The sequence below is a fragment of the Aquarana catesbeiana genome, linkage group LG13 (genome assembly GCF_042186555.1).
Source record: "Aquarana catesbeiana isolate 2022-GZ linkage group LG13, ASM4218655v1, whole genome shotgun sequence".
Classification (NCBI taxonomy): Eukaryota; Metazoa; Chordata; class Amphibia; order Anura; family Ranidae; genus Aquarana; species Aquarana catesbeiana.
The window spans coordinates 54,641,209-54,654,639 of NC_133336.1; the positions used below are offsets into that span (position 1 = coordinate 54,641,209).

The 13,431-nt window shown below is 42.8% G+C and overlaps 1 protein-coding gene across 3 annotated transcripts in view; it reads right to left on the reverse strand.

The window, feature by feature from the left end:
* AKT1 (AKT serine/threonine kinase 1) overlaps window positions 1-13,431 on the reverse strand; it is a 224,665-nt gene that overhangs the window by 81,804 nt on the left and 129,430 nt on the right. The gene's annotated exons all lie outside the window — the stretch shown is intronic.

Below are 13,431 nucleotides of genomic sequence, written 5' to 3' on the forward strand. Positions count from 1 at the left end.
TGTACATGTATACACTTTTCTCCCACTAACCACCAATGAAAGGGGGAGCAATAATCACTGTCCACCTTGTAATATGAGGCACACACTAATACCGTATATAAGGGGCAGACACCACAATAAAAGGGCACACACGGACCATAATAAAAGTGGCACACGCTGACCACTACAAATGGGGCAACATGCCTACCATATAGCAGGAACACACAGTCTGCCATGAAGGGGCTACATAGACCACGGTATGAAAGGAGGCATCTAGTCCTATAGAGCTCGGCAGACCTTGTCCTGACTGCCGAGCTCTATATCCTACAAAGTCCTGAGAATGTGGTCCGGTATACTATTCAAATTTAGACCCCTATGGGCCGGTCTTTATCAAAGCATGCCACTTTTATCCCCAATAAAAAGGAGCACACTATTAAACTCCAGCCACTGGTGCCTGATATTTTTTGTGCTTTGTTCAATCTAATTATTATTACTTCAAACAAGATTGATATGCATTTGTAGTGCGAGAGAGAAGGAATATAAAGTGTGGGCAGGTGTCAAGTAGGCTAGGTATGCCACTGGCGTCACCAGCCTGGCTGTGCAATGTGGTAGAGGGGTGTAAGGCACAAGACTGCAAGACTTTAGACAGCTAGCACCTGTGGCTGTCTGACTACATGAACAATAAATGCATTGGGCAGGATGCAGTCACTGTTCAGCCTACAATTTTCCACCTGGCACCTTTGATTTTTTTTTTTTGCCAAAGTCTGTCAATCTTGGCGATGCTGGGAGGGCCATCCATGACTTGAATTTTGGACAACTCAGCATGAATTTGTCAAATTCCAGGAGTCTTTGGCCAGCTTTAGCCTCTATTTAGATCTGCAGTTGCCTCTGTGCTGCATATGTGATCAGCAGACACCAGTCGTCATTTCAGGGCTTGAAAGATCAGTTGAGACCTGACATAAGCACATTGCTAACTGTGACAGTCATCAGTAGAGACATTCCTTGAATGTAGCATTGATCAATAAAAATGGGCCCACTTAGCTGGCTGATAAAAATTGGCACGTTCAAAGAGGCCGTCTGATCACTGATGCAAAACCGTTCTATTTACAATTAAGCTTTCCATAAGAATTAAGATGAAGACACAGAGCCAAGGCTGGGGATTTACTATAAGAATTAAAATACTGTAGGGGATACAGCAATGTCAAATTGTCCAGCAGCAGGGCAGTTTTCAGGGATAACAGGCCTAACTGGTGTATGGCCAACTTATATTTTATCTATGGGAATAAGGAGTGCAGTGAATGCTAGTAATAAAATACGAGGAGGTTGTTTATGTGCACATTGTTCTTGCACTTTTTTTCAGAAAAATGATGCAGTGGCGTGTTACGAACAAAAAGGCAGATCAAAGAACAAATGGTTGGTATGGAGTGCGCCACTTTGAGCGCCCCCAAACACTGTTCCTGGTGAATTTCCTCGTCTTAAACTCATTTTACTTTTATATGTTAAAATAAAAGTTGATTTTTATATTTTACATTTTTGTGTTTCATGGCCTGCAAAAAAGTCCCATGGGCAATACGTTTTGATAATTCATATAAAATGATTCAGTGGTGTGTTACGAAGAAAAGGCAGATCAAAGAACAAATGGTTAGTATGGAGTGCTCCCCAAACCTAAAAAAGGACCCATTATATTAAAGGAAGAAAAAAAAAAAAAAAAAAAAAGTTACAGCATCCCCAAAATACCACCCCTGAAACAAAAGCCAATTTTCTTTAAAGTTGTTGTAAACACTGCTTGATCATCTTTACCTACAGGTAAGCCTATAATAAGGCTTACCTGTAGGTAAAATGAATATCTCATAAACAAGCACTGTTTAGGAGATATTCACCAAGCATGCAGCCAGTGACATCACTGGCGCATGCGCGCTGAAGGTCCGCCAGAACTTCAGAGCCTTGTGCCGGAACCAAGAGCTCCCGTGCGCTATAGCCAGAGCACACGAACACAGAAGACAGACAGGGTGAACATGTTAGCCCTCTCAGCGGTGACATTACAGCGCTGGAGGGCTTCGTTTCAAGGTGAGCATTTCATAATGTGCTAGTATGCGATGCATACTAGCACATTATGCCATTGCCTTGCAGGGTTTTTTTTTTTGTTTTTTTTTCAATGTCCACAGTTTACAACCGCTTTAAAGGGAAGCCCTGCAGAACAAAAAATACAAAATAAAATGAAATCCCTAAAAGCCCCAAAAGAAAAAAAAAAAAAAAAGAAAAAAGCTTTCCTAAAAACAGATCCCAATTTACTGATACTATCGTTGTTCTGTGCCCACCATTTATAGAGAGGGGGTGGCTTAACCAAAAGCCTCATTAGTGGCCACCTTCTAAGCCTGCTGGCCATAGTTCAAAAGGCTATGCAGTGGTTAAAACAAAAAAAATTTCTCCCAGCATATCTGCACAAATATTTTCTAGGACCTAGAATCTCGAATTAGCAAGATTCACCTCAAACCCATGGAAACGGCAAACCTGAACCTTATCCCTACCCATTATTAGGGGTAGGTGGAAGAAGGTGGCAGGTAAAAATAAGTATTTGCAGATCAGAGCTCCCATTGTATATCAAGGTAACAGTGTAGAAAAAAAAGTACCACTCTAATGCTCCTACCGCTAATACTAGCCAACGTGACATGTAATGAACTGGTACAGATCATATAAAACAGCTTGTCAGGCTACAATATACTAAAGAAAAATGGCAACTGGTACTGGCACCGGACTGTAATATAATGATATAATTATGTGTGTAATATAATGTCAATTACAAGATACTTTAATACTATGAAAGTGACAGCTTAGTTTTTGTCATACTTAATGCCACCAGCTTTTTATGCAAATGAAGAAGGACAGGAGTCAAACGCTACAAACTCAGACATTTCTGGGACAAACAGCTTACAAGTGATGAACGGGAAAATCAGACAAGTTTAATTCATAATGACAGATCCAAATCTGGTGCACCAGTGTAGGTTCCATCTGTATTCATATGTTCCTTCCCAGGATAACATACGAGTATCTTAGGATGCTTGTCTACAAATTCTGAACCTGTTTAGCTGTCAATAATAATAACTTTTTAATACCGTATACTCAAAACAAGAGCACAAACTGCATTAAAGCTGAACTCCGGGAAAACCGGTTATTTCTGTCTATTCAATTCCATAATTTACAAAGTCCTCTCAAATAGCACAGTCTGGTGGATCAAACCACTTACAGTTAAAGCAGAAGGTAACTCCCTGGATTTAAGATCCCTGCTTTAAGACCCCTGCTCCCACTATTCTTGCCTAAGGAAGAATGACATGTTCCTGCTCCTGTAGCCTCCATAGGTTATAGGAGTAGATAGGGCTTTTTCTCTCAAACAATAGGTGCTGGAACTCAACCACGACCCCCCAAAACCCCTCCACGCACACACACCCTCCAAATCACATCAAATAGTGGGTGTGGCCAGTCAAATTTCACGAACAGTAGGAGGGTCTTAAAGGGGCATTAAATACCAGGATTGCATTACACACAGAGTGCAGAGCTGTCACTTGTAAACACAGAAACCGGACTTCTGTGTTTACAACTGATTGTGGTGAGCAGGCCAACCCCCCCCCCCCCCCAGGGTCTAAGCCAGAGGTGGTGGAACTAAGTTCCACCAAGTTCCCCCTGAAAAAAGCCCTGGGAGTAGGGAATCACAGTGGGCTGGCGCACGTCATTGTGGGCCAAGATGGTGCCGCAAAACCCGGGCTGCGACACCTGATCAGCAAATCACAGCAGGACAATACTGGATCTGCTGGGCAGAGGAGTATGTGCATCGAGGGCAATGCTGTATACCAGGTAAGATGGGGTTAAAAATAAAAAATAAACTGGGCAAGGATGTGAAGTTTCTCTTTGAAGCCCATGTGCAGCCAAACTAAAAAAAAAAAAAAATATATAGAATTATCAGCACAAAGTCATACTTTACAATCAGTAGGATGTGTCCCTTGTGCTGATGCCTTTTTTAGTTAAAATCAATCCTCCTCTGTCCATTCTATGTAATCTTCTGGTGCAGCGGGGATAATACAAGAGAGGCTGACTATCCTCACCCTTTCTACCAAGCTGCTCCATCCATAGAAGCCATACTACAGCTTCTATGAATGAAACACAATCTAAGAATGGAGGCAGTGGAACTTTCAAATCATCGACCTCCTCCTCCATTCATAGATTCGGTTTTATGCATAAAAGGTTTAGTACAGCTTCTATGAATGGTTGATGACAGCCTGTGACAGTCCCTTAGTTCTACTAACCCCCCCACTGCACCTGAAGATCACAGCAGCAGGAGTTGGGGGGGGGGGGTCGGCTTGGACAAAGGAGGATTGCAACTTAAAGAAGAGGCATCAGCACAAAGGACACGTCCTACTGACTGGAAGTCGTGTCTATTGATTCTTCTTGTCCTCTTTCCACCTCCAGCCTTCCACAAAGTTCAACTCTTTATTCACTCTGCCCTATACGCCTCTCAGCATGTTCTTTGTCAACACGTCTGCATGCAGCACACCCGGATTGACTCCCAGTTCAGTGCCTTCCTCTCCCAAACTAAGTGCAGATGTTTGGGGGATCGCGGCAGGCAGACACCAAGCCAAGTTCAAGGACATTAATTGCATCTAAATATTTTAATGCTGTATTCATTTTTACAGAGCTGAAATTATTTGTGTCATTTACATATCTGCCCAGAATTCAACCTTTACCAACCAAGGGTATTCTTTTACTTGATGAAAGCTATTTGAATTCTTGTGGTTGTTGGTTATTAAAGGGAAGCTCCACTTGTCTGCGCCCCCCCCCCCCCGCACCAATTGTCACCTTTTAGGGGGGCAAGCGGTACCTGGTTTTGACGGGTACCTGCTTCCACTGCTGAGTTTGCCGCTGCAAACTGAGCCAGAAGTTCAGCCCCCCTCCTTCCAACGCAGCATTCTGGGACATTTCACAAGTCCCCCGAAGACTACAGACCATTCACAAAGTGCATCGCGATTCACACATGCGCAGTTGGAGTGGTTCCCTTAGTCAAGATGGCGGCGCAAACACCCAATAGCAAATTGAAGAATCAGCTCCGGTGAGGACACCACTGGATGCTTGGACAAGTGCCCTAATATTAAAAGTCAGTAGCTACAGTATTTGAAGATTGAGACTGGAGCTCCTCTTTAAACTTCAAATGCACATTGCAAAAAAGAATCCTAAAAATTAAGGATTCTGGCAGGTTTAGCCGAGAACTGTTTTTTTGATGGTGCTCTGGCAGAAGTAGTCAATGGAACAAATCGTATAGACCAGCGGTCTCCAAACTACGGACCAAGGGCCAGATGTGGCTCTTTGCTTGCCTTTATCTGGCCCTTGGGGCACTATTCTTCCCACTGATACAAGGCACTCTTCCTCCCACTGACACAAACATTGGGACACTCTTCCTCCCACTGACACAAACATTGGGACACTCTTCCTCCCACTGACACAAACATTGGGACACTCTTCCTCCCACTGATACAAACATTGGGACACTCTTCCTCCCACTGATACAAACATTGGGACACTCTTCCTCCCACTGACACAAACATTGGGACACTCTTCCTCCCACTGACACAAACATTGGGACACTCTTCCTCCCACTGATACAAACATTGGGACACTCTTCCTCCCACTGATACAAACATTGGGACACTCTTCCTCCCACTGACACCAACATTGGGACACTCTTCCTCCCACTGACACCAACATTGGGACACTCTTCCTCCCACTGACACCAACATTGGGACACTCTTCCTCCCACTGACACCAACATTGGGACACTCTTCCTCCCACTGACACCAACATTGGGACACTCTTCCTCCCTCTGACACCAACATTGGGACACTCTTCCTCCCACTGATACCCAACATTGGGACACTCTTCCTCCCACTGATACCAACATTGGGACACTCTTCCTCCCACTGATACCAACATTGGGACACTCTTCCTTCCACTGACACCAACATTGGAACACTCTTCCTCCCACTGACACCAATATTGGTAAACAATCTCACACTGCATAATTTAACTGCTCACCTTTTTCAGTACCACATGGTCACTCTAAGTAATTTAACCATTGAAGGTGGCCCACTTTGTTTCCCTTAAGCACGGTTCCTTGCAAGCCAGTCACACCGAGCTCCACCCTGTAGATGGTCAGAATGACCTAAGGGAGATCTGGATCAGCAAAAACCTTTGGTTCCAATGCCATTTCCCATCCATTAAAGATTACACAGTCCCCATGAAGTAAACTTGCATTGTCGAAACATGTTGGGGCATTTGCTTGGGGCAGGAATACTTATCACTTTAGAACAGTCTTGAGTATACCTGCCTATTTTGTATGTTACTATAACCGATGGGTTATGATAGGAAAATTCTGTAAACCAGAGCTCAGATTTTAAATCTTTGTGGATTTTTAACATTTGTACCATAAAAAATAATTTTCATACGTCCACCTTGTTTAATAATTTGATAGCTTATTTGCTGCAATATAAAACCCCAAGGGAACCTTTGGTTTTCTTTTGCAAATCTTAATATGCTTGGCCAGGCTGCAGTCTCCAATATTAGGATACAAAGTGACCTATGCAAGGCAAAGTAAAATGGTTACTTAAAATGAAATTAACTCAAAATGAAAAAATGCTGGAAATGGTAATGTACGCTGAGCCGCACATGTGCACCTCAGTATATGTTCACAGCAATGCTCTGCGTCATGATGATGTGACTCAAATCCAAAACAAACTCAGAAGGAAGACCAGGAGGAAGATGGAAGTGCCCCCCCCCCCCGAATAGCACGTACAGTGCATCGCTGCAGGGCATCGTTTGACAGGTAAGTCTACCATAATGTGCTAGTATGCTGTTCATACTAGAACATTATGGCATAATCCTCTAATGGGCCCATGATTTAAAAAAAAAATATATAGCAGAGTTTAAATCTGCTTTAACTACCTTACCCTAGCAGTACACCCCCCCCCCCCCCCACTCCTGCACTGCTTAATTTCACCACTAAGTCTGGGAGAAAAAGCACTGTATGAGCTCCAACCTGACTTGCCGGAGCTTGCACAGAGCCATGGACTTCCTTGCCAGAACCATGTGACAAGACTGGGCCAATCACAAGGCACCTAGTGCTGTTACATGGGATGAGGGGAGTCACATGTTTGAGTCACATGTTTACTCATAGCCCAAAAAGCTGTAGATTTCACTTTGTTCCCAGCGGCTGAATGGAGTGGAGGAAAAGCAAAAAGAGGTAAGCATTGTACTGCGGGGAAAGGGGGAGTTAACAGACCCTTTTCCTGTGCTCTGCATGGACAAAGCCATTGGTCACTTAAACACCTATCCTCCAATGCCTGTGCACTAGATGTATTAAAAGAAACCTGCACTCTGCAAACATGAAGGCTGTCATTTCTGAACACATCTTCCAAAATGCTAGTTTAAATGGCAGCCTTAATGCTCGGAGTCTCTAACCGAGAACAAGTATGCAGCCAGTGAAGTAAAAACACTTAATCAGCATATTTGTTCCAAGCACATAAAAAAGGAAGCATTAAAAGTAACTAGTACATTCAGAAACAGAGGCAGGTCATGGTTTGCCTACTGAGCACAGATTTCCTCTAAAGTGGTTGTAAACCCATTACAACCACTTTAACCTACAGGCCTAGATTAAGGCTTACCTGTAGGTGCAAGAAATATCTCCCAAACCTAAAAGGTTTAGGAGATATTTGCAGAAATAGCGGCACCGATGTCTACGGTGCATGCGCCATAGACATCGGTCGCAGGCGCATGCGCCGTAGACATCGGTCGCAGGCGCATTGAGCGTGCCATTTCTAACGGCGATCATGCCGTTCGTGGCGGCACCAGCGCGCATGCATGGGAGTGACATCATCGCGGCTCCGGCCAATCACAGCGCCGGAGCCGTGATACCCGGAAGTCACTCTGGGATAGATGGCGGCGTCGGAGGTGGCGAACAAGGGCCGATGCGGGGGCTTCGATCTCAGGTAAGTAATTCTGGCCAGTCACAGTGCCGGAGCCGCGATACCCGGAAGTCACTCCAGGATAGATGGCGGCCTCGGAGGTGGCGAACAAGGGCCGATGCGGGGGCTTCGATCTCAGGTAATTCATAATGAGCTAGTATGCTATGCATACTAGCTCATTATGCCTTTGTCTTGCAGGGTGTATTTTTTTTTTCCAGAGGCTTTACGTCATCTTTAAAGTATTACTAAACCCCGGACTCTGCATTCACTATATTTGGTCTCCCACAGTACACGGAACATGGAAATAAAATCATTTTAGTAAATATAAACTGATAAATGTCTTTTCTCATCAGTAGTATATAGCAGTCTGGTGAATTCTATCAGTGTCTGGCTGAGCACTGGTTAAAGCTTGTAGGGGGAGTTTTCATTCTCCTCTGACTGTCCTATGAGGCTGCATGACCCCTGACCCTCTGTCTGGACAGTGCTGATTGGCCCTGTGCTGATCACATGCACCCTCCCAAAAAAACAAAACTCTCTAGCAATACACACCAAACTGAGCATGTGCAGAGTACCCCAAGGCTCTGTACCATCAGCAGATGGATTGAGGACAGTGGAAGAAAGGGAGAATCAGAGAAGACAGGAACAAACAGCCTTTTTACACAATGTGGAGGATTACCCCTTAGGTTCTACAGTGAGTATAACAAGCATGCTTGATTTTACTGCATAAACATGGATTTTACTGTTGTGGGTTGAATAACACCAAGTATGTTCCTTTAATGCGGTGCAATAACAAACCACTGTGTTTAGCCTTTAATCAAATAGAATTGTCTAACCATTTTTCTATACTTTTTATAAACGCCACACTGTAAAATTTCCAAACATGCCAGTTGTTCTGGTAGATTTTGTTCAGCCTCCTTTCTGCTTGTCTAGACACAACAGCAATCAGGAAGCACAAGGTCTCTGCCTTGCTCCGGCCATTCATTTGTAACCGTTGCTTCGTGATTAGCTGGCATTATTCTGCCTAATTTACACAGCCAGTGAAACTTCAGAGCTGCAGCAAACACGCCACCAAACAGGTCTTCAAAAGGGCCAGTATGAGATCATGGTTTTGTCTGTCTGCTTCCCGGCATCCCTCTGCCACCTCCTCCCAATTGTCCTTGTTGGAGCACCATGCAGGGCTCAGATCTCGTCTGCTCTTCTGAGATTACACCAGCATTCTGCATCAGAACAGCTGGATGGAGGGACATCATCAATAGGCCTAGACGGGCCCAGTCCTGTGGATTGAAGGAAACAGCTTCATAAAGGACTACAGGACAAACAAGACTAGCGGCTTCCTTGTGAAGTCATTATATTTCTGGAAGTAGAAAAGCTTATGATCTAGAGCAGTTTTTAGTATCTAGGATGTTATCAGCATGGCGTCTCTATGTTGTCACCGTGTTTGTGTGCGTTTTTACCAGGTACCCCCAGTTTTTCTAATAATACAAATTGTTGACCTGTACGGCGTAACTGCCCACCAGCACAAGAAGAACCCAAGTCTATGTCCTGTAACTCTGAGTTTAGACCTTTTATGCATGTTCATGAAAGACACAGCAGACTGTGCGATATCAGACAAAACCAGTACAGAATAATGGAAATCTGTAAAGCTTCCAGGGACTGCAGGGTCCGGAGTTGAAAATCTGTACTAAAGTTTCTAAACTGGCTAGAAAAGTGAAAGGCAGGCACTAGAGCTGCACGATTCTAGTCAAAATGAGAATCGCGATTTTTTTTTGCTTAGAATAATAAGATCACGATTCTCTCGTGATTCTCGTGGCGTAAAATCTTTCATGTTATACCAAAAAAAGGGCTAACTTTACTGATTTTTTTTTTTTTAATTCATTAAAGTGTCGTTTTTTTCCCAAAAAAATTGCATTTGAATGACTGCTGCGCAAACAACCACCATTTTATTCTCTAGGGTCTCTACTAAAAGAAATATATATATAATGTTTGGGGGTTCCAAGCAATGTTCTAGCAAAAAAAAAAAAAAATGATTTTAACCTTGAAACCAACAAATGTCAGAAAAAGGTTTAGTGTTCAAGTGGTTAAACTTTCCTCATTTTACACACCAAAGTGTATTCTTTTGATCTAAAGGACAAATTGTTACAATGTTTATACTTAAGTTCCACTGCTAAAGAATGTTGTGATTCTTGGCAGACTGCCCCTTTTTTTTTTTGTTTTGTTTTTTTCCTTTCTTTTGACAGCTGTGGGCTTTAGCAGAGCAGAGAGAATTTTCTGCATAGAAAGAAATCGGGAAATACTTTGTCAAGATCGCAACGGGAAAAAAATTGCAATAACGATTCTTAACGATTAATTGTGCAGCTCTAACAGGCAACAACCAGTGTCCATCATATCTTTACTTAGGCCAGCCATACGCAGTTCAAATCTCGGCCAGTTCAGCATGAACCACCTGAGATTTGAACCGTTAATGGGCAGGCTCAATGGACAAAGTTGATCGATCAACTTGGGTACAACCAACCATATATAAAAATTTTTGCCCTAGAGAATACATTGGTGGGTTTTGCATTTTTTTATGCCCACAGTATTTGCGCAGCGATTTTTCAAACACAATCTTTTTGTAAAAGAAAAAAAGATACCTTTTTTTAATTTAATGCCAAAAAAAAAAAACACAATACATAATCCAATTTTTTTGTAAAATATAAAAGATGATGTTACAATGTGTAAATAGATACCAAACATGTCACGCTTTAAAAATTGCGCACATCCATGCAGCAGTGACAAACAACATACATTTTCTATCCATAGCCTATGCTCTAAAAGCCTTTAGGTTATCACTTGTCTGGTGTTATAATTGCTGCCTGTGATCGAACATTCGCAGTGATACCCTGTGATACATATGGGACAATCGCTGCATACATGAGGGACCAACGCATGCATTCACCTTTGCATGCAAGCATGGGGGGGGGGAGGCGAGGGCACGTTAATTTTTTTTTTTTTTTTTTTACACTATTGCTTTCATTTTTTTTTTTACACAACATCCTTGTTACAGCAATAGGCACGTGACAGGTACTTTTTTATGGAGATATCTGGGGTCAATAAATCCCCAAATTTCTCCTCTGCACCAAGATCAGTGTTTTTGAATACTTTTGATTTTTTTAAATGGCGCCAATGACATTCAAGTAAATCGGACGAGTCATCAATTTCAAGTTACAATAGCGGAGACACAATCAAAGCTGATCACAGCTATTTTTGGGTGTCTGACTAGCCGGCTGGTAGCTTGGGTCTCCCTGTGGGATGGGAGAGCCCCGGCAAGCCGCAGAAGGTGGCAGGAGGGAGGGCACTTCCCCTCCCGCTGATTGTAACAGCAATTTAGTGGCTAGTTAGCTGCTCCGAATGCTATTACAAGAGAGCTGACAGCCGGCTATAAAAAAACAGTAAGCAGGATGATGCCTGCAGCTGCAAGCATCATCCCTGTACAACCACTTGAAGACCAATGACGTACCAGGTAGGTACGCGACTGGTCGGCAAGTGGTTAAAATATAACAGTGCCCAAAAACGTCCCAACTTATCACCTCTCCCTAGTGACAGGACACTTAACCCATTCACCTACCCGAAGCCCATCACCTAACACAAGCCCTAATATTAAACCATAAAGTGAATGTAAAACCATATTTTCTTTTTAAATAACACACGTCATATTTACCTGCTCTATGCAAAAACATTGATCTTCCTCTTCTTGGGACCCCTGCCAGCACTCCTGGCTCCTTTTCTTCCTGCCAAGTGCCCACTATAGCAAGCCGCGGGTCCACTCCCTAGCTGCGCTCTGTGTGTCCATTGACAGACAAAGCTCAGCTTGGCCCCACCCTCTGCTCCCTCCTCACTGGCTGACTCTTATTTCAATACCTTAAACCCAGAATATGAATGCAGATAAGGACTTCTTTCTTTGCTTTCTATATGCTTGTTACTTGTCTGACCCAAAGTGCTGAAGCCAAAGGGTCAACATTGCAGCCAAGCAAGTCAAAGTTTCAAGAGGATGGGAGTAATAGTAGCTCCTATGATGATCTTAGAAAATACAGTCAGCTAAACCCTAACACATAGCCAAACCAATCAATAACTAATTAACAACCAACATATAATTTACCCCATACTTGTAAACCCCAACCTCAAAGCTTACCAATTATTAGATGTAGCGGCTGCATTAATTTTCTTTGGTTAGACTTTTTTTCCCCCTTTATTATCACCTGATAATCTTGTCAGTAACACACTGTATTAGATTGCCCCCACTCTGGATGCAGGAGCACAGAAGGCACCGCAGACAGCAGCATTTTCAGTCTGGGGAGAGGGGATTGTTAAATGTACTAGTAGATTTAAATACACTAACAAACTGAAGCTGAACTCCAGCTCACACTTTATAGTTAGTTACAGCAAACTTTTTTTTTTTTTTTTTTTTTTGGGGGGATCAAGCTTTTAGATGAAGAAATAAAAGTGGATTATTGTAAGCACCCATGCTAGTGTTAAATGGTTTGTCTCATTCCTGTAACTGATACATCATCAGGAAAAGAGCTTGTTCGTTTAACAAAAACAGACTTACTGGCCATTTCATCAGATGAAAATAGAAGAAAGAAAGCCTAAAAAAGAGAATACAGCCATCACATCTAAGAATTGGTAAGCTGCAATATAACAAATGTTTGTTTTTAGGTTTAAAACAGCTTTAAACACAAGTCAGCATTTAAATCTAAAAAAAATCCCACAATACAACTTTAACACGACACTGCAGGCCATGCAGCCCCCCCTGCATTCTGAAGCCAAGGCCATCTTAGAAACCTATGGAGCTTGACTTTCCATTTAATCTGAGCCACCCACCACTGACGTCACAGAGAAATCCCGTGCCTAACCACCGAAGAAACCCAAGCTTCTCTTCAACATTAGTTTTGCTATGGTACATCTTGCAAGAGGACGTAATGCCACCCAAGCATAGTAAAAAGCAGATTATGGCAGCAAAGGATGCCAAGATCATTGCACAAACTCCTAAATGAGCTGCAAAATAAATTTGAAAAGAAATCCTCTATTCAAGGTTTTTGATGGATCTGACCAAATGGAAAGACTAGTTTTAAGGTGAGCTTCCATATGGGAAAAATGTAAATTGAGAACTTAACTTCTGCTTTAACACTATAGAAATCAAATATATGCTTTACTGGTCTGACCAGGCTCCTGGTGTAATGGCACTAAAACAAAAATGCGCATGTGCATCTCTGTACCAAAAACAAAATGACTGGCACACGGATGGCCCTAAAACTTAGAGCAATCAATATGCAAATCCCAACTCAATACAAGCTCCTCTCCCATCATGGAAGTGGACTTTGACTGCTCTGAATGAGGTTTACCATCCACCATAACGTAATGGAGGAGAAGGCAAAGTGTCTGAGGGCTTCAGGTACTGAAGAGCCTCTCATTT